At 34.8% G+C, this 27035-nt stretch overlaps 1 protein-coding gene and 1 pseudogene across 6 annotated transcripts in view; both read left to right on the forward strand.

Moving 5' to 3' along the window:
* Tusc3 (tumor suppressor candidate 3) overlaps nucleotides 1–27035 on the forward strand; it is a 182977-nt gene that overhangs the window by 16191 nt on the left and 139751 nt on the right. The gene's annotated exons all lie outside the window — the stretch shown is intronic.
* On the forward strand, nucleotides 11678–11790 carry LOC111756623 (small nucleolar RNA SNORA44; annotated as a pseudogene).

The following is a 27035-nucleotide window of genomic DNA, read 5'->3' on the forward strand; positions in this document are numbered from 1 at the left end:
CTTTCTGTTTCATTACTGCTTATTTTTAAAATGTATCAATTTTTTTTTTTTGTATTCTCAGTTGTACAGAACTATTGCCTCAAGATGGTATAGTACATTTTTATGGGACCTAGTATTATTTGGTTCTTTGTATTAAGATTTACATCTTGGTTTGAATTAACCAACTTCAAGTATGCAGGGCCTTTTGTTCAGCATTAAACAGCTCATAAAGTGTGGCAGGAGCTGTTAGTTTGGCTTGGCGCACTTTCACTGGTAACTGTTGCTATGGCACCAAGAAGCCAGCAAGAATTTAGGTAGGGTATTCCTCAGGGCACAGAATGCAGCCGAACTCGCAGCCTACTCTGTGGGTCTGTGTCGATGCAGAGAAACTCCCAGTTTAGGGACCTTCAGATGTTTCAAAAGGTCTGTTTCCAAACTCTCCAACCTTGCTGCCCTGCAGGAGATAGAGCTCTTAAATAATGACCAGAAAACAAATCTGCCCTCTGTCTCAGGACTTCTGCTTTTGAGGCTGTTATGTAAATGTTGTTGAAAGATATTTTGGAAGAAGATTGTGGTAAAGCACACAGAAATGACATGAGGAATTATTTCCTAAGTAGATGCCTTCTTTTGTATTCTCAGTTGTACAGAACTATTGCCTCAAGATGGTATAGTACATTTTTATGGGACCTAGTATTATTTGGTTCTTTGTAATAAGATCTACATCTTGGTTTGAATTAACCAACTTCAAGCATGCAGGGCCTTTTGTTCAGCATTAAACAGCTCATAAAGTATGGCAGATATGAGAGGCAAAAAGAAAACTCATCTTCATAGAAAGTAATGATCAAGAAAGTAGTTAAGCCAGGCTATAAGTGATTTTATGTATATCTGTGCTATTTTGGGGTGACGAATTGTCCATGAAAGTATTCCGAATTTTTTGTTTGAATCATATATCTGTCTTAGATAACTTAGGGAAATTTATTAATATTTGATTGTTAATGTACCTACATCTTAATGTTACTGTAAATTATTATCATGGGTATAAAGGCAAGTGAGTGCTTTACTGAATTACATCTATCATCCATATCTACTCTAACCTGAGAGCTAAAAATATAAAATTATGTCCCAGTTATAGAAAGGGATCATGGCAAAAGAGACACTTCCCTCCTCATATCTCACTAATCAGCAGGTAAGATAGTCTGAAGAGCTGTATTTTAGGGAATACGTGAGAGCAGAGTGTTAATTTTAGGTTTTGGTCCACAGTGAGTTTAGTGAGTGAGTGTCTTCACTAGTGTTCAGGGGCTCTGTTTCTCCCTCATTCTGTGTTTCTTGTCTCTCTTTGCCTCTCCTCCCTTCTTCAAAATTCAACCATTCCATTCTGCATTGCTGCTACCAAAAGTATGCAATTATAAATATAAGTAATAGAATTTTCTAGAGGCATTTAATATTAAACTGTTAGGTATTGTAGTCATCTAGCTATCAATTATTTCCTAAATCCATCAGACCATATCTGACAAGGGTTGGGGATGTGTCTTTTGCTAAAGCCACGTTCTGTAATTTGAAGTTTATTTTATACTTTTAGCTGCTAGATTAGGATGGGTCTGGATAATACAAATTATTTGGTAAAGTATTTGGCTGCCTCTTAATTCCACGAGTAACCCTAACGTGGTAATTCTTCTGGTAATAGTGCCTCACAAAGCTTACTTGTAGCATTTATTGTACTTAATTTATAAATTAAACTGTAGGTGTAAATATATATAGGAAATGAGAAAATACAGATAAAATTCTTTATAGTTCCATGTTCAGGCATCTCCTGGGTGGGTCTTTGGACTTTTCCCTCATACATGAGGTGGGAGGCACTATGAAATTTTGTAAACACATAATTTATTCTACTTTTTTGTGGAAATTATATGTGTATTTAGGTTTTTAAAGGATAAATTTATGTATAAAATTGAAATAAATTTTAAATTCAAGAAAAGGGCTACAAGGGTTGAGAAATTTATGATTTATAGATTAAAATATGTATTATAGCAAAGCCATATAGAAATTGAATAAGATGACATTTCAAACCTTGAGATCTTGCTTTTTTAATTTAAAAGTGGCTAAACTTTATGAGATCCTACTTACCACTAAAATTCTATTTAAATTTTTCTAAATTTAGTTTTTCTTTTAAATCAGCAGATCAGAGTTCTTTAATATGTGTACACTCTTGCTCACTTAGCTTTGAGTGATTGAAAAGTTAATTCGTTTAGCTATTTAGGCATCACCTGCTTTTTTTTTTAATCAGAATACGAATTAAGTTACTTTTTTATTTTAAAGAGAAAAAAATAAAATTTCATGACAAGATAAAAGGAGAACAATGGTTAAATACATTGTATATTGTTATCCTTAAATTAGTTACTTAGAGTACAAGATACTGGCATTTAATTGCCTGAGCAATATTAGCCCAAACTTTTCTTGTCAGTGAGCTAAGAGATATTAGTAGAATTACTAGGTATTAGTAGATATTAGTAGAATAATATTAGTAGAATATTAGTAGAACTATGTTGAGATTTAAACCAGTTTTCACAAATTCACTTTCTGTTTTATTTATTATTATTATTATTATTATTATTATTTTTTGGGCTCATGTGATTCTCCTGCCTCAGTCTTATAAGTGGCAGGAGCTGTCTGGGTGCCACAGGTACACACTATACCCAATTAATATGTTCTTTTGTATTGTTTGAAATGTATTACAAATATTTTATTGCTATAACGAATATTTTGTTATAGCACTTTGAAGTCTGAGCAAAGAGAAAGAAGCAACCAATATAATATCCTACTATTAATAATCTAAATTATTTTTGTTTTAGTCATACCAGGACAATTTACCTCTCAAATTTTTTAATTAGCATATTTTATTTTAAAGTCTACTTTTAATTTGGATACTGTGTTAGTCTGCATTGTCTGGCTATGCAGAATAGTAAAGATGAAGTAACTTATAAACAGTAAAATTTATTTAGAATACAGTTCTAGCACATCCAAGTCCAAGAGCATGGCGCCAGCATTTGGCAAGGGCCTTCATGTTGTGTTACTGCCTTACAGACAGGCAAGCAGGCATGGGAAACGGAGGAGAAGAGAAGAAATTATGGAACCTACTCTGGTGATGCCTAAGCCTCTTCCACAGTAAGGGCAAAAACACCTTTATGAGGGCAGAGACGTCTTAATCTAATGACCTCTTGAAGTTCTCATCTCTTAGTACTTTCATGATGGCAATTAAATTTCATCCTGTCTTGTGATATGTTTCATAATGTTGTCTGTATCTGTATTCTTTAATTTATTGGTCATTGTCACCCTACTTTAATTCTTCAAGCGTGATTTCTTTTAGTCCTTTGAATATATTTATAATAGCTAATTTGAAGTTTTAGTTTGTTGAGTTCAACTTCTGAGCATACACAATGGCAATGTTTCTCTTCTCGTGTTGTTTTCATATTTTTTCTTCTAGTTCCTTCTTTCTTCTCCCTCCCATTGTCGTCTGTCTTTCTGTTTGTCTCTGTTTCACTGTCTCTCTCTCACACACACAAATATATATATATATATGTAACATTTTTCTTTTCCTCTGCTTTTCTGCGTGGTTTTTGTTAAAACCTGAACATTTTAGGCAAGAAATATTAGCAGTTGTGGATTCTGGTTAACTTTCAATTCTCTTTGACTTAGTGTTGTTTTACTTTTAATTTTTTTATTTTTTGGTACGGAGATTGAATTCTTGACCTTGCATTTGCCAGACAGGTGCTTATGCTGCTGAACTGAATTCCTAGCTGTTTTATTTTTAAAACTTCTTTTATTTTTATTTTAATTTTTGAATTTGTATAATTCTGTGAAGTCTGCTGCAGTTTAGTTTCTAATTATAATGTTTAGTACTTCCCTATGTGTTTGTATTTTGCAGCCTGGTTTCCTTGTAGTTAACAGTATAGTTTCTAGCTCTGAGGCCATGGACCCCAGGGGCAGTAAGTTTTCCACCTTTTGCCAGTGTATCTGTTTTTAGTTTAAGAAAAGTTTTCAGAGTTTAAGTTTTAGCTTGGCTTACCAGCTGGTTAAGTACCTTTTCCTGTTGTTTGTGAGCATGTGCAGCCTAATGTTTGCAGGCTACCTTTCAGGCTACCTTTCACTAAGGCTAAGTGCAGTCTTAAGAAGGTTCCTTTTGACTGTGTTTTTCTCTAAATGTTTTTGTTGTGGCTGTTATTGTTAAATGTATCATTAGTATGTTGGTTTTCATGCTCAAACTAGTATCTCATTATTTCTTTGATTGTCACTATAATCTCTCTTTTCTTACATAAAGTTTTATTGCTATAGATATTCTTCTTGAAATCCTCTATTATATTATGGTTCTGCGGGTGAGTGAAAAGGCTGCTTTTCTGTGAGTGCTATGGTTTAGATATAAACATCTCTGGATTTTCATGTTTGGATGGATGTCTTACTGGAAAGCCCCCCCCCCCCCAGGGGAGTGTATCTCCCTCCCTGCCTCCTCCCTTTATACTCTGCTTCTTTGTTGCCAGAAAGTGAACATTTCTGCTCTGAAATGCCCCTCTGTGGTTTTATTTTCATCCTGAGATTATCTGACTGGAATCAAATTGTGAACCAAAATAAATCTCTCTCTTTAAGTTGTGGATGTTGATTATTTGGCTCAGTGATAAAAATGTGACCAAGACAGAAATAGGTACCACAGTAGGGCTGTTTCTGTGATTCTACCTGACCATGTGGTTTAGAAGCCTTGGAATTGATTTGAGAGCTTGGAAAGGATGAGAAATTGCAATGAGAGAAGCTCTAGAATGTTGTAAGCTGAGCTTGATGAGAGGTTCTGCCCAGAGCTTAGATGACCAGAATGCTGATAGGAATACAGATACTATATACAGTAGTACCTTGATTCCCAGTGCTTTTGTTTGCAAACAGAAGTGTTTGGCAAAATTTTGTTTTTGTTTGCAGACTCTGTACCAGGTGACAAACACAAACATGACTGCAGTCGTCTTACCTGCATGAACATGAGTGTGACAGCCTTTTCCAGAATCATGGAACAAATTTAATTTGTGAACTAAGTGAAGTACCTCTGTACCAGACTTATGAATTTTCATATGGGAACAAGCACTGCATTGGCAGTAGGATAAGAAACTATGTATGCTACATGCTGGCATAAAATTTATGTTCATTTTGTCCCTGTCCTGAGAGTTTGTAGGAGACTGAGGTTAAGGGGAGTAGATTAACTAGTCTGCTAGTGGTGATTTTAAAGCTGCTCACATTCAGGCTCTAGCTTGGGTTCTGCTGGTTGCTTTTAGCCACATCTACCATGAGAAGCATGAAAAAAGATAGCTAAATAATTTTTTAAAAGTTTGCAGTTGCAAAGTTAGTGTAAAGGAGAGCATGGTTGCTAAAAAGATTAACGTTACAAAGAAGCTTCGTGCTTTGCATCAGGATACTAGTAAAGATATCTGGAAGGCGGCTCAAGAATCAGCAAGATTCAACCCTTCACAGGCTTAAGTGTGTAAAATTTTTTTCACTTGAAAGAACATTTCCTGGGATACTCCCTGCTCAAAGGGAGACCTATATAATTAGTTCTCTGGAATTTGTTTCATGGTGCTCAGCCATTCTGGTACAGTGTTATCTTGGTTCACCAGTGCTTTTGTTTGCAAACAGAAGTGTTTGGCAAAATTCGGTTTTGGGGCAGTCATGGCTCAAGGGGACATGACTGCTGCTCCAGCCTGTGACAGACCTTGGTATCTTCCACTTGGTATTGGTTTTCAGGCATGCAGGATGTGTGTTGTCAGGGAGACTTCCACCCAAACTTCAGAGGAAGGTTGGAGAGGCCAGCAGTGTGGGCCCCAGGGAATGTAGTACTTGAAGCTGTGAGAGTAAAGCTGAAAGTGTGCTGGGCCCTCAAGAAGTTAGACATGCCAGGAAGCTGGAAAGTCTGCTGGAGAAAGCTACAGGTGGTTGATGGAGCCATCCAAAAAGAAAGATGAGAACTGCCAGCAGCAAAGTTGTAGGGATAAAGTTGCTCAACTCCATTGGAATTTACTTTCTCACCATTTTTTAACGCACGTGGTGGATACAGAGCTACAGGATATAACGTTTTCCCTACTTGATTTTGGAATTGGTTTTTCCCGATTCCGTTGTACTACCTATTTCTCCATTTTGGAATGGGAACGCTACATTGTGACATTGTTTATGAGCAGTAATTAACTTTCTTTTTGATTTTTACAGGCATTCACAGCTTTGAGTCTCAGGAGACTCTGGATTTTTATCTTTCAAGCATGTCTTTAGTTTTGCTACTGTGGCTGCTTGATTTTCCTTATCAGCTTAAAATATTTACATTTCATGGTCATTTAACTTAGGGAGTGATCAAGTTAATAAAGTGAATGAGGACGCACTGTAATATTTTTAGGACCGTGCTTTTCCATTGGATGACTCTTGGTTGCCACAGTCCCTTTATTTATTTGTATGTATGTATGTATATATATATGTGTTTTTTGGGTTTTGGAACTCAAACTTAGGACCTCGAGCTTGCCAGACAGGTGCTACACTGCTGAGCTGTATCCCTGGTCCCAGTCATTTTATTTTTGAACACACTTTCTAAAGACAGTCATAAAAGGGGCATCTAGAATTGCTTCAGAAAGTGGTAAGAATGAGAGAAGTTCATTTGATGTAAAGGAGAATATTTTGAAGGTGGTTAGTGGCAGAGTGCTTTTTACTGTAATAAAATGTTTAAAATTCAAACTCTATGGTTTTCAGTTACACATTTTTTTTAAAAAATGTAATTTTAAAGGGGAATAAAATATAGCAGTGAAACAAATATAAGACAGTGGGAAATCTATAATAGTTACTGTTGTAGTCAGGGGTTGTACACGGAGAACAATTCAGATCAGGACATGGAGTTTATAATATTTTTATAATGGTCACCCAAAGTTAACACAGGAGAATGCAGGAAATCTATCCGCAACACCAACGACATAGATTATTTAGTCAAGAGTCTAAACCCCACAGCACATGTTCCACATGAGTCCAGATAAAAATCCAGAGCTCAGGACAATGCCTCCCACAAATCCAGCTGGAGGTCCAGAGCCCACAGGAAGGACTCACGCCAGTCTCTTTTACGGATCCGTGCCGAGAAGACCCAAGGGTCAGCGGTGGAAGCCAGAAGGTCTGTGCCAGCAGGATGAAGGAGCTGTGCTAGTGGGATGAGGGTTCTACGCTGGAGCCGAGAAGTCACACTCACAACAAAGAGCGGGGCTGTCCTGAAAGGCACCACAGCTGTCCTCAGCGACACGGAGGCCCTGAGTTCCTCTGACGACAAGCACGGTCAGGTATGTGCCAGGAAGCAGCGTGACGAGTTCATCCTGGAGACCAGGCAGCACACATCTTCCCCTCCAGAGCCAGGAAGCAATGCTCGATGTGAAGACCAAAGCTTCTCCAGGAGAACCAACAGCTCAGACAGCAACTCGTAGGGAGAACCCATAATGCCTCCTTAATACCTCAGTCCCTCCCAACACCTCTCTTCTTCTCCACATATTTATCCTGGCAACCCTCCTCAGGTGGAGCATCTTCTCTCAATGCATGCTGATGTAATCCAGCTGGCATTAAGTTGACCAGTTTTCAAACCATAACAGTTACTATATTGCATGCTGTCCTCTAAATAGATGCTTAGCTTTAGGTTTTATATTTTATTTGCAAGATGTAAATGTTTTTAAAAATTTACTCTTGTTTTGAATTTCATCCTTAATTTTGAAATTCACAGTTTGATCTTAAATGTAATGTCCAAATAATTTTAAGTCCTTCAAGCTTGGAATTATACATAAAATTTTGATAATTAGTATGTTATAACAACATTAAATTACAGATCAAGCATGATATTTATGAATGCTAATTTAGTAGCCTTCTGATTTTTTAAAATATTCATATAAAGTTTAAATTTTGATTACCTATTATTAACCTAATATTCAGGCCTTTTTTAAACCATGTATGCCTTTCTTAACATTGTTAGTTTTGAAATTGATCATTTTACCAAGATCAATGCACATTTTAATGTTCTCCTACCCTGTAATGCAGCGCTTCTGAAAGTTTAGTTTGTGTACGCAGTACCTCAGAATCCAGTTACTATGCAGGTTCTGAATTAAATGCCTGGTAGGTAGTCTGAGGTACTGCAGGTCTAAGCTCCCTGGTGAAGTTAATAATATTAACCTTAAATCACACATTAAATAGCAAGGATGTGATTACTAACAACTTTAGAATGAATAATCTGTGAAAGAAAGTACTATTTATAAGAGAAAAAACGAGAACCTACATTAATTTGGAACTAGTGGAGTCAACTGTTTATAATGAAAAAAACCCTCAAAACATTTGATGAATGTAGAATCTAGAACATTTTAAAATAATGATTTGCAGATAACATTTTCATGTAATTATGCCACAAACAACATTAACAGGCCATCTTTAGTAAATATATAGTTCAAATCATTTACATGTCAATTTTATCTTAACGATATGAGAAAAAGAGCCTCTAAAACTGCACTGATACTATCACATTTGATAATGCTAGTGTCAGTTAAATACCTGTTAGCCCTACTTCCCAGCTGCCGGTTATTGTCAGCCAAGGCTCCACAGATGCCTCCTGATCTAGAAATCTGCATAGGTTTGAGGTATTGTAACATTTATAGTCACATTCCAGGAATCCAGCCATTCTAAGATCTTGATGAATATGTAGCTCTTCACTTCTCCCTGCTCACAGTTCACCTTAATTTACTGGTTTCTTCTGATTTTTTTCTATAAATAAGTTTTAGTCTGTTTACCAAAACCCTCTAAAACAACTCATTAAAACCAGCATTTAGTTCTAGCTAACATTGCTGGTCTCTACCCCACAGCTTCTATAAGCACCTTTAAAGGATAGTCTGTCCCTTTGTTTTTACCCTAAATTTACACCTTATCCTATATGTTTAGTTTCCATATTAACCAAATTGTTCCTGACAAATTGAAAATAGCCTCTTCACTAGCAAATATCTGGAAATAATACATGGCTATAATTTCCTTAAAATATTTTCTTTCAATTTTGAGGTATCACATCCACCTACTTACATTTGAGTGCTTAATTTGCCTCTTGTAGGCAATTTATCATCCTCATGATTGTCCTGTTTTTATTCCTTTTGGTCTTGGGGATTCATTGAACTGTCCTACATCTCCAGCTCTTTTTGATTTTTTCATTTTGAAACGGTTTTGCAAAAGTGCCCACATTGGGCTTAAATTTTATAATCTTCTGCCCTCTTTCCTCAGCCTCCTAAAGTACTGGGATTTCAGGCCTTCATTACTGTGCCTGGCTCATTGTTATTTTACAAATAGCAAAAATTCTTAGAGAGCTGAAATAATATATTCAGTGTTCCACTCAAAGTGAATTAATTTTGGTGCCAAGAGATGATCCAAATTCTGATCCTAGAAATTCTTTGTGGAAAAACTGGAAGAAAAAGTTCATTCTCTGTTGGTAAATATACAATTTTACTTTCTTGAAGGGAAGGCCCAATAGGGAAGAACTAATAAATTTGGCTGAGTGAAAGGTAGACTGTCTCTTATTGGTGGAGTGAATTTCACTTCATAATGCTTCTTTGCAATTTCTAATTATCATTTACATTTAGAATAGATCCAGTTCTGTTGCTGTTCTGCTAAAAGCCTCTGACTTAATATTTAGGAGGCTATAAATGGTTCTGTCAGGTAAATAATAGATGACATTTATGAATATTTGAATTTTAAAACAAGTCATCCTGAATTTACGTTTCAAGTTTTCCTGAAGAGGTTTTATTACATTTAGTTGTTTGTACTCTTCCAATTGTGAATGCTTTTCTAAGTCTGGAGACCCTTGCTACACCTTAGTATGTGTATATTTATGTGCTCTAGTTGGGGAACAAAAAGAGAGCTACCTCCCTGCTTTGTAGTTTTTATTTATTTATTTATTTTTCTCTACACTAACGTAATTTTGTAAACTTTTTCCTTTTTTTACTTTGTAACATTTTGTTTCATTATGTTTATGATGACATTATGTTTTTGAGACAGAAAACTCCTAGGCTCACTGTTTTGTTGATTTCTACTTCATATTACATGTGGTTGATTTCATTGTCTTATAGCAATATAGTAAAGATACGAAAAATTAACTAGCTTACCCTCAGCACTTTCAAAATTATTTGAAAGAGTTGCTGGCTCAGACTGAACACTGTAACCAGAAAAGGCTGCAGCTAAACTCCCCGCCCCCTATGGACTTGATTGTAACCCTATATCCCCATCCTTAAGAACCTGTGCGCCAATGAGATACCTGTGCATCTCTAATGGCCTTAGGGCGCTGCCCTAAGCTTAGGCTATTTAGATTCCCCCACTCCATGTGTCCGAGAGAGTTCGCCAGAGAGAGTTCGCCAGAGAGAGATCGCCGGATTCCAGCGGCCAGCGCGCCAGTCTCCTCTCCCCGTGTTAACCACGGCCCGGGTGCAGTGGAGGCTGCGCCCGGGGCCGGCGGCGGGGGGGGGGGGGGACCCTCCCCGCGTTCCCGGAATAAAGTCACCGCTGCCCACTACTTTCACGGCTGTCCACTCCACTCCATTCCTCCCACGGACTTCTTCCTCTCTCATCCTCCCCCTTCTCTCAGACCTAACAATTATTGATAGAACTGTGAGGGACCGGCGGCTGAAAAGATAAGAAGTATGAAATATAAATGACCTTTATTTTGAGAATGCGAGGAGAGACACCCCCGACCCCCCGGGGCACGGCATCTCCACCTGGGGGTCAGCGATCTCTCCGTGGCACATAAATAGTCTCTGCTTGGGGTGGAACCTAAGGGGCATTAGGGATGCACAGGTAGCCCATTGGTCTTTGTTTGGCTCCCGAGGTAGATTCCTAAGGGTGGGGGAGATAGGAGCTGTTTGGCTACAGTGTCTGGCCTGGGCCAAAACCCTTTCAATTATATTTTATTCTGTTGACTTTTTCCCCTCAAATCATTGATCTTGTGAATAAAGGTTAAGATCCCCTACTCTATTACTAGTAAAATACTTAGTCATCCTGATGTCAAATTAAAAAAAAGTAGTAAATTTTACCCTCTAAATGATTATACATCTGTTCTAAAAGAACTGAAATTTCGTATTTTTAATAAAATTTGATTTTTGTCTTAAGAACTTGTTATTTTATTGTGGCACTGATGTTCTGCTAAAAGCCTCAGCACAGATTTTGTAGAACCCTGGGTTTGAAAACTGTCTTTGCCATTAAATGTCTTTAGAGACTTTTCTAAAATGTGGAAATTCTTATCTGCAAAATTAAGTAGGTAGTGATTTATAGCTGTCTCTTGCAAAGCGAGTATTCATAGCTCTGAGCTGTTACTATGGTATGTGGGTTTTGGGGATAACTATGTACCTGTTTGACACACGGTTGATTTTGTTTCAGGGGACACTTGTTTTGAGTGTGCATTTAATATTTGATTTTTTTTCCTTTGGCAGTGCTTGGGATCAGAATCAGGACTTTGTGCAAGTCAGGTGTAGCACTGAGCTGTATCCCAGCCCTTTCCTTTTAAAAAAATTTTTAAATGTTATTCACTATTTTTCTTATTGTTTGCTCTTAGTGAATTGATATAGTTGTTAAAATATTTGAAATAAAATTTAGATACAACTATTTCTTATATTCTTTCCTAGAAAATTTTTTCTTATCTTTCAAGCTTTCTTAAAATGTCTTTTTCACTCCAACTGTATGCGAGAGCAACCTGGAGAGATTTGATAGCTCAGGTCAACTCAATACCTGTGGCTGCTACTCACCTTTCCTATAAGGAAAAAAAATGTTCTTTTCAGCCATTTCAACCACGAAGCATAATGAAAATTTTTATTGAAGTTGGTTATTTCATTGAGATATTTAGGATAAGCTCATGACTAAATTTATCTTTTAAAATTTATTTCTAATTGACATGTAATAACCACATATTGACAGAGTACTGTAACATTTGAATACAGCATAATAGCATATCCATCACCTTACACATTTATTATTTGTGTTCAGAGCAAAGTCTTCTCTACTTGGTATTTTGATATACAGTATGTAATTAATTGTTGTCAACCAGAAGTATCACTATAAAGTAGAATTTAGTTTTATTAGAAGTTATTCTTTCTAACTGCCTTACACTGGATTTTTCTAATTCTTTTTATTTTATAATTGGAAAAACTTTGTAACTAGATTCACATACGCATACTTTTTAGGATCTCCTAAAATATTTGTAATTGTTTTGGAGGGGACAGTATAAACAAGAACAGCCTTTCCCATGCTTGGCTTTTAACTTTATGCACTTTAAGAACTTTCTTACACCAACAAATTTAGTACTTGAACATAGAAGGTGATAATAAATGGTACTTATTTTAACTTTTGGTGTCATTAGATGCTTGTTTTTGTTACTTTAGAAAGATTATTTAAAATTTAAAAATTGTCAAAAGATTATTATGTCATTGCTGAGAGTTTTGTTATTTAATTTTTGATGTTTTAAATAGTTTACTAAATTTTCATTAAAAAGTTTAAAACAAAAATATTTTAGATAAACTAATAATTTCTTATGTATCTGTATATTTAAAAAGTTGTACTCAATTAGAAGTCTTCTATAAAATATGTCATATAGAATAAACTTTCTTTTAATTTTTTTTTTGGTCCTGGGGATCGAACTCACGACCTTACGCAAGCCAGGCAGGTGCTTATGCCCCAGCCTAGAATAAAGTTTTTGAGTAAAGTTAAACTTATTTATGTATATTATTGTCTTTCCCAAGATTGTGTGCTGAGTAGATCCTATTCATCAGGCAGTTGTTTCTGGAGAAACGATATAGGCAAGTTGTAAACAGTTCTGATCAACAACAATGGGAGAAAACAATTTCAGGGAAAGAAACATAAAAATGTATGATTCTTTATGTCTGAAGTACAAAGGTTGTTGCCAATTCAGAAAAGCTTTACTTTTGACTGAGAGGCTGCATTTCATGGGAGACTTCATGGCAAATTAAGAATCTTCCAGTTACAAAAGGTATGTGTAAAGGGGGCAGAGGCCAGCACGGGGAAAGCACTTCCTCGGTCACGTCATAAGGTTCACTTTCCATCACAAGTGCCAAGGTGTAAAGGACTTTTAAAGCAAGGAGGTGATGTAAATGTGTTTTAGAGTGATCACTCAGAATTAAAAAAGAAAAGGAGAAATCAAGAAGTGTAAATGGGGAAAAGTAGGCCGCAGTGGCATTAGCTTATGTAGAGATTGATGGCTTACCTAGTCAGTAGTGGAGATGGAAAGAGGAGGAAACCTGTAATGCATTGCACTTGATAATAAGGGAATCAAAGAAAGATAATAGTCAATGTTTCTGCTGCATTTCATTCACTAAAATAGGAAAGAGTGAAGGTGGAATAGGTTTTGAAAAGATAAGTTGTTCTGTTTAAATGGATAATTTTCCTGTTCTTGACATAAAGTCATGTAAGGGTGTATGATCTGAGAAATACAGGAATTAAAGTAAGTCTTAATAAGTTCTGTGTACCCTATAGGGTATTAATGATTAGTCAGTTAACTTGTCAAACTACATTTACCAGTTGAATAATAAGGACCGGAAGGGTATGTCTTTAAAGTATTTTACCAGGGCATTAGAATTAGGGTTATATGTGAAATAGTGCCAAGGTATTATGCAGCTTGCCCTAGATGCAGTTTGAAAGTTTTCTAGTCTTTCTTATAAAATAATATATTTATTTTTTTTTCCGAATTAGTTTAAAAGAGTCACTTTAGAATCTTTCAGTTTTAATCAATATATTCTAATTTAATGTACATACCTGTTTGTAATGCCTAAAATGGATGTTATTTTTGGAAGTTAATTTTATGTAATTGCTCACAGAAAGAGTAATATACCATGTTTTCAAGAGTGCTTGCTAATTTTTTTTTGAGACTTTAGTTAATAGCCTTTATACTAGAAATTGTAGGTAATTATGGACTACACGGTAACTTGTATCTTTAATTTTTCATGCAGTTGTAGTACTAGTGTCCTCACATCAGTCATAATTATTCTTCCTTTGTAAAATATAAAATTTCATTGTTTTATTAAGTAGCATTGTAAGTGGAGTATGTGGTGTAGGTATTAGGAAACTTTATGTTGTTTAAGTAAGTGGATATGGCTTTTTTGTTAGGATTGAGTATTGTTTTATTTATGCCTTTTTCTCATTTTCCTGATTCATGAAATTAGTCTTCTAACTATACTCAATTATCATTTTAAGAGGAGAAGATCTTTCATACTTAAGTATAGGTTGAGATAGAGGCTGTGTAATAAGTAATAGGATTGATGGTCTAATTTACAGCTTAATCTGGTAGTAGCAGTTGAAAGAAAATACTTAGCTGTGGAAAGCGAGAAGAAATTGGGCAAGTTCAGAAGAAAGAGTTTTTGTTTGAGGATATCAGCAGGGTTAGCACAGTGAGAAGTTTAAAGATAATAATTTAATTGGAGTGTGAAGATAAGAAAGTACATTGGCCAAGATCAGGGTTATACCATTTTGAAGACTTGCTGCAGATTTTAGTGGAAATATTTTAAGTCTTTTACAATCAGCTCAGTAAATGTTGACTCTGACTCTGAATGAAGGCTCCTTGCCCTGGGAGCCAGTGAGCTCTGAACCAGTAGGATTTGGCTTATTGGACTATAATTTAATAAATTACTGTATTCTTCTTGGGCCTCTACGTGCTGATTCCTGAAGTATTACTTGCTAGTTTCAATTTTTTCAGTTATGCTTATGTAATTTATTAGTAAATTTGTGTTCTTATCTGGCACAATAAACTGTCAGTTTTTTCTTTTTTTACAAATCATTTTTAAATGTGTAAGCCTATAAAATACTAGTAACCTTACATCTAAATATTATTGTAATCTCAGAACATTGAATATGTATAATAAACTAAATCTACATTGAAATTAGTGTGACACTACTTAGAAAAACCTTTATGAACTTGTTGTTGAAAAATGACCAGATATGTGACATTGAAATTAAAGATGTGCTCTTAACTTTGTAACCTCTTAACTTTTTAACCTCTAACTACTCCATACTTTATCATTTGTCAGAAATAAATATAGCTTGTATTTTTACATTGGAATTCTAAATTGGTCATGGGGGAGAAACTTTAGTTAATACTGTGGATCATTTTTAGGTCATAGTATATAGTAAATGTTTATTTCTCAGATTTATATATTCATAATATTTATGCACAGGTCCTCATTCTCTCTCTCTCTGTCTCTCTCTCTCTCTTTCTTTTTCTGTGGCCTCGCACTGATATTTTCAAAGTGAATTCCATGTAAGTTGGTTCTTTCTAGCTTCTATGTAAATAATCACTAAGAACATGAAGTTATTTCTAAATTTAAAGGCTTTCTGGGTAAATTAGTTGAAAGTGGGATTTGGGAATCATAATATAAATTGGCATTTATGTAATCCTCATTATAGGAATCTTATTTTTCCTCATTCAAATATTTATTAATATGTTAAATTTTTTTCTTCAAGATTTTTTTATTCAATACATATTTTAGTGTCATTGTAATTTCAGTTAAAAAAGTGTACAGAAGCAGATTTAGATTCTCTGCAAAATCAAGAGAAGGTATGGAGATTTCTCATATATTTCATGTCTCCACACATGCAAGGACCTCTATTATCAAATCCTTACAGAATGGTACATTTTTTGCAAGTTTTGAACATACAGTGATATATCACCATCACAGAAAATCCATAGTTTGCATTAGGATTCACTCTTGGTGTTGTATATTCTGTCAGTTTGGACAGATACACAGCAACACGTCTGTGTAGTATCATACAGAATATTTAACTGCTCTTAAAACACTCTGTATGTGGCCCATTTACTCCTACACCCTAACCTGGTAACCATTTATTTGTTTAGTTGATAGTTTTGTCTTTTTCAGAATGTCATATAATTGTATTCATACAGTGTGAGCCTTTCTAGATTGTTTTCCTTCACTTCATAATATGTGTTCCACTTTCATCCATGTCTTTTGAGTTTGATAGCTCATTTCTTCTTAGCATAGGAAAATATTCCATTATTTTAATTCACCTGAAGGGCATTTGGATGCTTCTGGATTTTGACAGTTATCAATAAAGCACATAGGTTTTTGTGGAGACATAGGTTTTGACCTTCTGTGGATAGAAATTAATGAATGTGATTTCTGACTCATGTTCTAAAAGAATGTTAATTTTATAGGAAATTGCCTAATTGTCCTACAAGTAGCTATAACATTTTATATTCCTACAACTAGTGCATGAAAGTTCATATTACTTTATGTCTCTGTTAGTAATTGATACTGATATTGTTCTGTATTTTGGCCATTCTAATAGTTGTATAGTGGTGTTTTACTGTTGTTTTTAGTTCTTAAAAATTGAGTTATTTCTTGTTTTTTTACCTTCCTATGTAAACTTTAGAATAAGTTGTCCATATCTTCAAAATAATTTCCTGGGTTTATACTGGGATTCTATTGCATATATAGATCAAATTGAGAAGACTTACTGTCTTGACAAGTTTATATCTAGCTGCCCATGAATGTGATTTCTCTATTTTTCTTTAGTTTTTTGAAATTTCATCAGAATTTTAAAAATAACTAGCTTCATATAAATCATATACGTATTTTATTAGGGTTTCTTAAGTATTTAAGTTTTCGATGTTGCTATTCATCTTAGTTGCTTGCTTTTATCATTGTTGAGATAAAATACTCAAAAGCAAGAGTTACATAGGAAAAGGTTGGCTCAGTTTGTAGAAATTTCAGTCCATGGTCAGCTGGCTGCAAGGCAGAGTGGCTTCACAGAGGACAACAGTTCATAGTTTCATGGCTATGAGAATTGTAAGACTGATATGTTATTTGTTCACTTTCAACACTGCAAGAACTGTGCACGTCTAACGCTGCTGGGTTTGAATATATGTGACGAAGGGGACCTTCTGCACCGTTAGTGGAAGTGTGAGTAGTATACAGAGCCTCAGTATCAGTATATTCCCTATGTGCAGATTTAGTTAACTGCATATGGAAATATGCAAAAATTCAATTTTTATAGAAATGCAGAAACTTTTTTCTCTGTTTATTTCCTAAATGTTGCCATGTGATAACTATTTATATGTAGCATTTACATTGTATTACATATTACAGGCAGTTGGAAGGTGATGTAAAGTATTGTATATGGAAAAATTAAGTTATATGTAGATACTATACTATTTTGTAAAAGGGCCTTGAGCATGCATGAAATTTTGTATGTGCAGATGTTCCTAGAATCAATCCCCTAAAGATACTGAGTGACTGCTGTACTTAAGTTGGGAAAAGCAGTTGGCAGGCTCTCAGTGTTAAGTTTTTATATGCCATGGGCCTATTTGACAGTCCGGTGAATGTGATCTATCTACTTTTTTGCAAAACACTTTTAAAATGCACAAAGTAAATAATAAAGGATTACAAAATATAATACTGAAATATCATTACCAAAATTTTAAAGAGATAAATAGTAATTTTTGTAATATTTTTAAAGAAAAAATGAAATATCATAGTAATAAAAGAGTAACAGTAGTTATTACACTGCATAATTTTTTTTTTTTTTTTTGGTACTGGGGATTGAACTCATAACCTAGTGCTTACCAGGCAGGCACTTATGCTGCTGAGCTAATCCCCAACCCTGAATTTTTAAATTTCTTTTTTTGTTTGTTTGTCTGTTTGTTTATTTTTGGTACCAGTGATCGAGCTCACCACCTTGCGCTTGCCAGGCAGGTGCTTACACTGCTGAGCAAAATCCCCGGCTACACTGCATATTGTTTTCAGAGTAGTTACTCAGAGTACAAAACAAAACAGAAAAGATTCTTAAAATATGCCACTTTCACAGATCAAGTAAACAAAAGAAATCAACAAAGAAATATCAGGTCATTTATAATATGAATGTAACAGCAGGTGTCATAAACACTGATTTCAAAAATGTGATTAGTATAAACTGTATCCTAAAATAGAATATGAAATAGGAATAGGAAATTGTGATTTCTATTGCATGTGAACCAAAGGTACAGATAATTTTTTTTTGTGCATCTGTTTATAATAGAAATGCTAACTTTTAGTTAGATATTTGTGAGAATGAAGACTTTTTTTCCCCCTAAGTTCATAGACTCCTGATTTATAATCATGGAACCTGTAGAAATCTAGGTTAAGAACTATTGTAGACTGTCTCATTCATGAATCACGCTAATGGTGGCAGCATACTGTATAAGAATTAGAAGAATAACAAAGAGAAAAACTTATGTGATAATTTTAAGAGGAATGGAAAGATTTGATATTAATATTATGACATGGTCTACAACAGTAGAAATAATTGAATTATACCTATATGTATGAACATGCATGGGTTTCTGAAAGAAAATTTAGAATGAAAAGTTTTAGTTTGGTATTATAACAACACAATATGCAAAGTAAAGACATATCCATAATTATACTTTGGATTTTTTTGTGGCTTCACCTACTTGTTTATGTATCTTCATGTATAAAGTTAGTTTTAAACAAACATTATTTTTTATCTAAGTTGAAGGTAGACAAACAAGATGGGATACTATGGTTTAGATATGCCTGTAATATTTGAATTTTTTTATGTTAAAAAACCAGGCAGATCTCAAAGAGACCTTATTCAATAATTTTTATTTATGAGTAGTGGATGTGTGTGTTTGTTTTGTTATTCTTTGTATTTTTCTAATAAAGCAGTTCTTAACATTTTTAAAATATCATTTTTATAGTTATTATATATAAACATTGTAAAAAAGAAGCTTCACCAAAACAATTTAGCAACTGAAAAGATAAACTTCTACACTTGCTCCTGGTAGGTATGAGTTACTTAAATACATAATTGTAGAATTGGTATTTTGTAATTAATACAATCTTTTATATGCTTTTTGCTTTTCTATTTAGAATGTAAAATTCAGCCTTTGAACCAATTGTTGATATTTATGTAGCAGAACACAAATTCTAATCACAAAATTAGGCACTCTGCAATAACTTAGTAATTCAGACTTGTCCATTCTGGCATTTTTATCACCAAAAAAATGTCAGAATTTTTTCTTATTACTCCTAGATAAATGGTTATATTTGTTGGGCTCATTACAGTAGCAGTGTTTTTGTAACTGCTTTGTCTAATGGCTCAGTAAATTAGACTTGAAATACCTGGAACTGCCTTCTTCAGTTTCTTAGTCAAGAGATACATAAAAGTAGTTATTGAAGAAGACCTAATCCATGCTCCAGGTCATTTTCACTGAAATGGACTAAGATGTTAGTCCTTGAAGATGAATGTAATAGTAACTGCAAGTGAGACTATAATAAAATGTCTTACGTTCTCAAATGATAACCTAAACCAAATGGAAGAATTAGATAAAAGTGAATCATAGTTTTCAAGATAAGAAAACGGACAGGAAGATGAGAGAAGGAGCAGCAGAAACTTAGTAAGTGGAGTCAGTACCTGGCTCTCTCTCACATTTCTTAGCAGAATTTAGATATTAATGGTACTAAAAACTCTTAGTATAATTCATTTAATGTTTTTTGACTGTTTCCGTGTTTGAATGTAATGCATAAAGTTTTCTGAAAGTGTAGAATGCATTTTGTGTTTTGTTCTTAACTTTGCTCTATGCACTTCATATTTTTGATAAACTCATCTATATGTCATATTAGGTCATAGTGACCTGGTTATTTTGGGGGCTATTGGTGATCTTTAGTAAGAATCATTTTTTTGTAAGGTAGGCAAGGTAGTTAGTGCAGTACTTATTTTGGTTTCTAGAAACATTAATTACCTTTTATATTCTGAGAATGATTTAATACTAAGAAACTGAATATGGAATTTTAAGATCAAATAATCTCAGAATTTAGAGATAATTTTTATTCAAAATGTAAACTTACAGTGCTGTTCTACTTCTGCTTGACTTACCATTGGGCTTTGATTGAATGTCTTAACATCATGAAAAGTGAGTGCTTTTTTTTTTTTATCTTTGAAATTCCAGTAAAACACAGAAAAGAAACAAAAGATGAAAGTGATGAAATTGTTTTGTATGTCCTCAATGGCTTTGTTATTTGTCTCTTACTCTTATTCCAGATCTACATTTTGCACATTATTGTAAGCAATTATTATTATGGTTATTTTAATGATAGGTACTAAATAATACTATATACATAGCTGGTAAACAGACATATATGTTGTTATCTCATTGGCAGAAGTTATCTTTTTTTGTTGGTGCTTTGTTTTGAGACAGGGTCTTGCTGTAATATATTTCAGGCTGCTCACTATGTAGACTAGGTTGGCCTCAAAATCATGGTGATCCTCCTTTCACAACTTCTCCAATGATGGGATCATAGGCATGTGCCTGGCCAGAAGTTATCTTTTTTAAGATATGAAATGACGTATATGCTTTGTTGCATTTTTTTCATCATCAAAGTGTAGCTAGGGATAATATGCTAAAAACAAAAAATACACGAGTGTAAAAATATTAGATTAGTGAGCTGTTTCTGTATTTAAGTTTTACTTTGGAATGAACAGTTTTATTACATGTTGTTTAATAAAACAACATCTGTGCCATATTTTTGGTATGCCGTATCATGATTTGTTATGAGGAAAGCATGAATTGAGAAAAACTGGGTAATGTCATGTTGGAGACTAATATATAAAATATGCCAGTCTTTTTATTTTATTTAAATAACTGAAAGTTCTGTTTTCATTAAAATATTTTGAAGTAAAAATATGAGAAAGAAGAGTGGATATCGGTGGTTAATTAATTTTATAAATTAATTTCGTAAATATTAATTTCATAAATATGTGGGAGCTATGAGGCTTAACTTTGACTTTTATAAAATAACAAAGAGTTTTGTTCCTTTTAAGTTATGCTTTATTCTGTTCTGATATGACAGGATTGTACCTATCTCCTGTCCATGGCACCAGTGGAGGGCAAAGCCAAATGCTCAGCTTACTCTTTACTGATAGGTCCAGTCTAGATTTCAGAATTATCTTCTTTGTTGAATTAAAAGAAGCTGCTACCAATCAGTTGGTGCTTATAGGAATAAGATCTTCTTTACCTTCTTTTCCTGACTTAGCTCTGAGGTATCTGCTTAAAAGCAAAGCCACACCCATCAAAAATCAATATAAGCAATATACATTGACTTAATGCTAGATTTTCTAATGAGTAAGACCCGTCTTCTCCTTTTCTAGAACATTAGTGCAGTGATTCTTCTCAAGTAACAAGTATTTCACAATGCTGGAGTTTATATTTGGAGCACAAATCTTGTTATGGAATGATTACTTAGAGTTCAGTATTGATGAGATTTAAACAGACTTCCCAGTGTACGTGTTCTCTGAATATTTCTCCATCAGTGTTTCTAATGGAGTGTGACCTGAAAAAAAAGGCACAAAATTAGAGTGTCATATTATTCTAAGACATTATGCTTATCAACTCATTTAATCTTACAAATACTTTTTGTGAAATATTTTGATTTTATAGACGAAGAAACATTCACAGAAGTAATTTGGTTAGGTCACATTGTATAACTTTTTTAACATTCAGTTGTATTTTGAGGTTGCAACTAATTCCTTTTCCATTCTTAAAAATCAGTACATGTGGCACTATTTCAGGTTTTTTTTTAAAAATTTTTTAAGGAGAAAAAAGAAAAAAAAAACAGAAAAGGGGTACAAGTTATAAAGACTTTCAGAAAAAATAAACAGTAGGAAATCACTAGTTAATTACATATTGTCATCTTAGAAATAGTTGTTGAAGTTACAAAATTAAAGCATATAGAGGGGACTTTCAAACAGTGAGATTGCAAACAGTTTTGTTCAATGATCCAACGAAACTCAGTAATATGGTTATCTATCTTATACACTTAAATATATATGCAGTTATATCTTTTAGAGAACTTTCTTTTCCTTTCTTTTGTGCAATGACAATTACACATTTTGGGTTTTATTACTCCTACAGTTCTTACTTTTTTTTTTTTTTTTAAGAAAGTAAAACCAAATGTGACATACCAGGACAGAGTCAGTCAAATCAAAAGGATGGACATAATACATAATGTAAAAACAAAATACAAGGTGATAACAATGGTTACCATACTGCCTCTTGCTATCTTAAGAAGAATTGCCTAAATCATCAGTTATAATAAAATTGAACAAAACAGTAAAGAATAAGACCAATAAAACCAAAACATTGGAGACATTAGAGGACTTCAAAAGAAGATAATAGTCAACCAGAATGGACATCACAATGAATCTTATTGTCTCCATAGTTGTTGCCTATACTTTCAAACTTGGTACTATCCAGCATAACAGAGGAAAATCAGTCAAAACAAGATGGTGAGAGCAATACAGAGTTTCAAATCAAGTTAATAGGAAATCAAAGTGGCTTACTATAATATATCCTGCTATTTTTTGTTTATTTTTCCTTTAATTAAAAGAATAAAAATGAAAAAGTAGAGAATAAAAAGGAGATTGAGATAAAAAAGAGGGCATAACAACAAAACAGCGCAGGTCAAAACATAGCCATTTAAGCAAAATAGTGTTTCACCACAAGATAATGTCGACATAATAGTAGTTATCATAGTGTCTCTTCCCTTAAAATCTTTGGGTATAACTTCGTATACTGTAGCATCAAACGTATCAAGACAATGTAAAACCGTTCAAGAGAATGACAGTATTACAGGGTATTTAGAATCAATTAACAGAAAATGAACAATGGCTTCTGTATAATCTCCTTGTCTATAAAAGTTTTTGTTTATATTATCACATGTAATAAAATCCAATAAGATACAACACGTTAAAACCAACGGAGACAGAAGAACAAAAGCTTGATGGGACTTCAAAACAAGAGGATATTAAATCAGCACTACCTATTATGATGTCTTGTTTTCTCCAAAATGGCTGTTCCTACCATCCAACCTTCTCTGCCTCATTTCTGTTGAGCTCTTTTTCTGTCATTAGTTGTCAGTTTGTCTTCTTCATTTCGCTTTCTGCTCCATTCATTGTGGCCGCTCTGCCACTGTTTATGAAATCTTGGTATTTTTCATTTTTAGAATATCCTGGTGTTATCTCTGTAGAGTTGAATTGGTGGTTGCAAATTCCCCTAGTTCTTCTGTATCCTGGAAGCATCTTATTTTTCCATCAATTTCTAGGGACAGTTGTGCAGGATATATCAATCTTGGCTGGAGGTTATTATCTTTCAAAGCTTGAATTATTTCCCCCCATGCTCTTCGTGATTTGATGGTTGGTGCTGAGAAGTCTGCTGTAATTCTGATGGGTGTTCCCTTGTAAGTGATCTGTTTCTTGTCTTTGACGGCTTTTAATATTCTGTTCTTATATTGGATTTCTGGAATTTTGATTATTATATGCCTGGGTGTAGCTCTGTTTGGGTTGTAGGTGGCTGGGGTCCTGTATGCCTCATACATCTGAGTATCTTTACCTTTTGCTAAATTAGGGAAATTCTCCTGGATTATTTCTGTGAATAGCTTTTGTAGTTCATTTGTTTGAGTCCCTACTTCTTCTTTTATGTTCTTAATTCTTAAGTTATAGATCCTCTTATCATCTTCTAGTCTTTGTATTATTGCTGTTTATTTTCTTGTTATTTTTAAGAAGTTTTTCATTTCATGCTCCCACGTTACAAACCTGTCCTCCAGTTCTGATAATCTATCCTTAGTTTCTTTCAAGCTGTTATGCCAGCTTTCAATAGAGTTTTTAGTTTCCTGGTAATCTCTTTGAACCTGCTTCACCTATTCTATATTTTCTCTATTTTCTCCATCAAACAGTTCTCTCCTTTTTTTCTGTTCTTCCATTCCACCATCTGTTTTTTCTTGGGTGGTGCTTAGCATTTCTCTAACTGTTCTACTTATTTCTTGCTTTATTTCATTAAATACTTCATTTTTGAACTCACCTATGAGGCTCCGGAGATACTGCTTTATGTCTATAGGTGCTGTGTTTGATATTGCATGTTTTCTCTCTTCATTCTCTTTTGCATTTACCTTTCCCGCATCAGTGTTCTCAGAATTGGGGACTGAGGACCCTTTCTTGTTGCTCCTTTTTCCCATACTTTTTGTTCTTTCCATACAATCGTATGTAGGAGGCCCAGTTTTTTTTTTTTTTTTTTTTTCTTTGTCTGTTACAGTTTGAATGGTCCGGCTAGGTGTTCCCTCCCACTGCAGTGTACTAGGGAGACACAGATCTTGGCAGCCTCTGCCTGGCTCGCCCCTCCAGGTCAACCTACTGAATGCTTCACTGCTAGGGTGCACCGCCAGGCGCAGGGACCTGATTTGGGCTAGCCTATTGGATCTTATTCCGTGGCGTCACCAGGCCAAGCGCTCCCCACCACTCCCGCTTGAGGGGAATATGCGACTAAAGTCACTGCAGGGCCCTGTTCCGGCTAGTCTGCTCGTTCCCAGAATGTCCTCTGTTGGGGCCTCCTAGTCTATGAAAGGGTCCCCATTTTTCTCACTCACCACAGGTTGATGCAGGGCTCCCTGCCAGCCCCGCTCTCAACGCTGTTTGGTTCGCTGATTCTAGCTCTCAGAGCTTTCCTGCGTCTCTCTCTCTGCCGTGCGGATTGGGACGCAGTATGGACAGCAGGAAATTCAAATCGTGGCTTCCAGTGGCGCGGGATCCAGCTTCCGCACTGAGATTTTATCTGTTCCTGTTATAGCATCAGGATTGCATTTCCAGTTGGTTTCTCTCAGCGTAGTTCGTTCCTGGGTCGGCAGGGTACATCTCCCCTCACGTAGGACTCCTCACATGGCACCGCTCCTGGATTCTCTATTTCAGGTTTTTAAAAGTTGCATCACACCCATCTCATGGATTTTTTTTTTTTTTTTTTGTCTTTTTCCTTTTTATCGGTACCAGGAATCAAACTCATGACTACCTGCTTACAAGGCAGGCGCTTATGCCGCTGAGCTAAATCCCCAGCCCCCTCATTGGATGTTTTTGAGCTCCCTTAACTAGGCAATGTTCTCTTAGATAAGAACATTTCACACCTGTTTCATTTTTTTAGTAGGCATAGGGGGTTGCTATGTTGTATAGAAATAGGTGAAGAAATAAATTGTCCAAAAGAAAAAGCAGAAGTTCCATTATTCTCTTTTCAGGAGACTAATTTCTATTTTATAACTTATAGTGATATATTTTTAGATAACACTTTACAGATTTGCATGTTTTAAGTATATCAATGCATTTTACTGATTTTAAAATGAATTCAACTATATCACCGTTAACAGTCTTAAATGGTGACATGTTAGTTTTTCTGTGTTTTTCTTTTCTTTTATATTGCTGTTGTAAGTAGGATTTATAAATACTCTCCTAAATTCTTACCTATTTCTAAGAGGTTTTTTTTTTTTTTTGTCTTTATTTTTTTCTGTTTTTGGGTGGTGATGGGGAAAAGACCGGTCCTTGCTTCATGGCAAGCATATACTTTATCACTGAGCTCCATCTCTGAGCTCCATCCCTAAGCCCTATTTCTTAAATTTTAATTTGAGAGTAGAACTCCTACTACTTCAGGATATATTATGTCTATGGACTTTTAAAAATTTAGTGCCACAAAGATAGGGCTATCCTTGCTCTTTCAACCACACGGGTAGGTGATCTAATAGAGGTTTCTGTAGAGCAGGAGCTGACAGTCTCCAGGAACTTCATAAAAGAGCCTTGGTTAAGGGATATCTGAGTGGAGTCCTTGAGGCCAAAGATAAATTCACATAGAGAATGGTACTGTGGAGCAGTGAGAGGGCATTTTCTCAGGCTTGTGCTATGTATGGTCCTGTAAGTAAGTCAAACCTTCTGAGATTCATTAAAGAAATAACTTCTCAATGTTGGCATTATTATCCTAGTGATTTATTAAGAAAAAATCATGGTTTCCACCACGCATATATCCATCAGATGCGTAAGGTGATAGAGGCGGAAGATGCAGGAATGAGAGGAGAAGACGCTGCTAAGAGAAGAGGGCCAGCTGCTGATCTTGATCGGGTGGGCTGGTCCAGCTTTTATTTTGTCTGCTGGGTTTTAAACATGACAGACTTTTGTTTTCTTCATCTTACTCAGGCTTTGTGATGTCTATCTTTTTTGTCTTTATGTTTATGTTCCCCCAACTTTTGGGAAAAGTGGAGCTTCAAAATCAAGATGCTTTTAAGAGGTATAGCTTTTGAAATTTTAGAATGCAACCATTAAAATTTGAAAAACAAAATCATTGAAGCCAGGGCTCTTAACCGTGTTTATAGTTGTAATCTTTGGTGCTAATTCTTTGCTTTGTCCACAGTAAGTGCTGTATTTTTTGCATCAGGAAATTCTTACTACTTCTCGTGCATAAATATGTGTACTTTTAGAATTGAACTTCAGTTTCTTCAGGGGGTGCTTTAAGTATTATCCAGAGGATTTACCAATAATCCTTTAAAATACAGGATTCTGATGTAGAAGTTTTGGCTGACTGCTTGTTTTCCTCATCTTTATCATCATTGTCATCCTTGGGGAAATTTGAAAAATTTTGTATTTTAAACATACGCCAATATAAAGCAACACTAAACCCCAATCTGCTACCTTAAGTTTTTCCCCCTTTTTTTGTACCAGGAATCAAACTCAGGGCCTTGTGCTTTCCAGGCAGGCACTTTTACTGTTGAACTATATGCTTACTGCTTTCTGAATTTGTAAAACAGTAATTTTCATCGCAACATAGATTGATCAGTGGTTAAATTTGTGCATTTTTAAAACACTCAGGAAATAATATTTTTATATTATATGCTTTTCTTTTGCTTTTAATTTTGAAATATGTTCAGATCACAGAGAAGTTACAAAATTATAGAGTTCTCATTTGCCTTCACACTGCTCTCAAGATTAGCAATACTGTATGTATAATTATTAAATATAAGAAATATAGTATGGTTCAACATTATTAACTAACCTATAGACAATATTCCAATATTGTTCCTTTCTTTTTTCCTGTTCCCCTACCCTCACCCCCCCAGTCTCTCAGAAAGACAGACAAGATTTCCACATTGGCCTTGAACTCATGGTGATCCTCCTGCCTTATT

Source organism: Cavia porcellus, unplaced genomic scaffold (assembly GCF_034190915.1).
Source record: "Cavia porcellus strain 051 isolate PalLab524CR breed Dunkin Hartley unplaced genomic scaffold, mCavPor4.1 scaffold_24, whole genome shotgun sequence".
NCBI classification, from domain to species: Eukaryota; Metazoa; Chordata; class Mammalia; order Rodentia; family Caviidae; genus Cavia; species Cavia porcellus.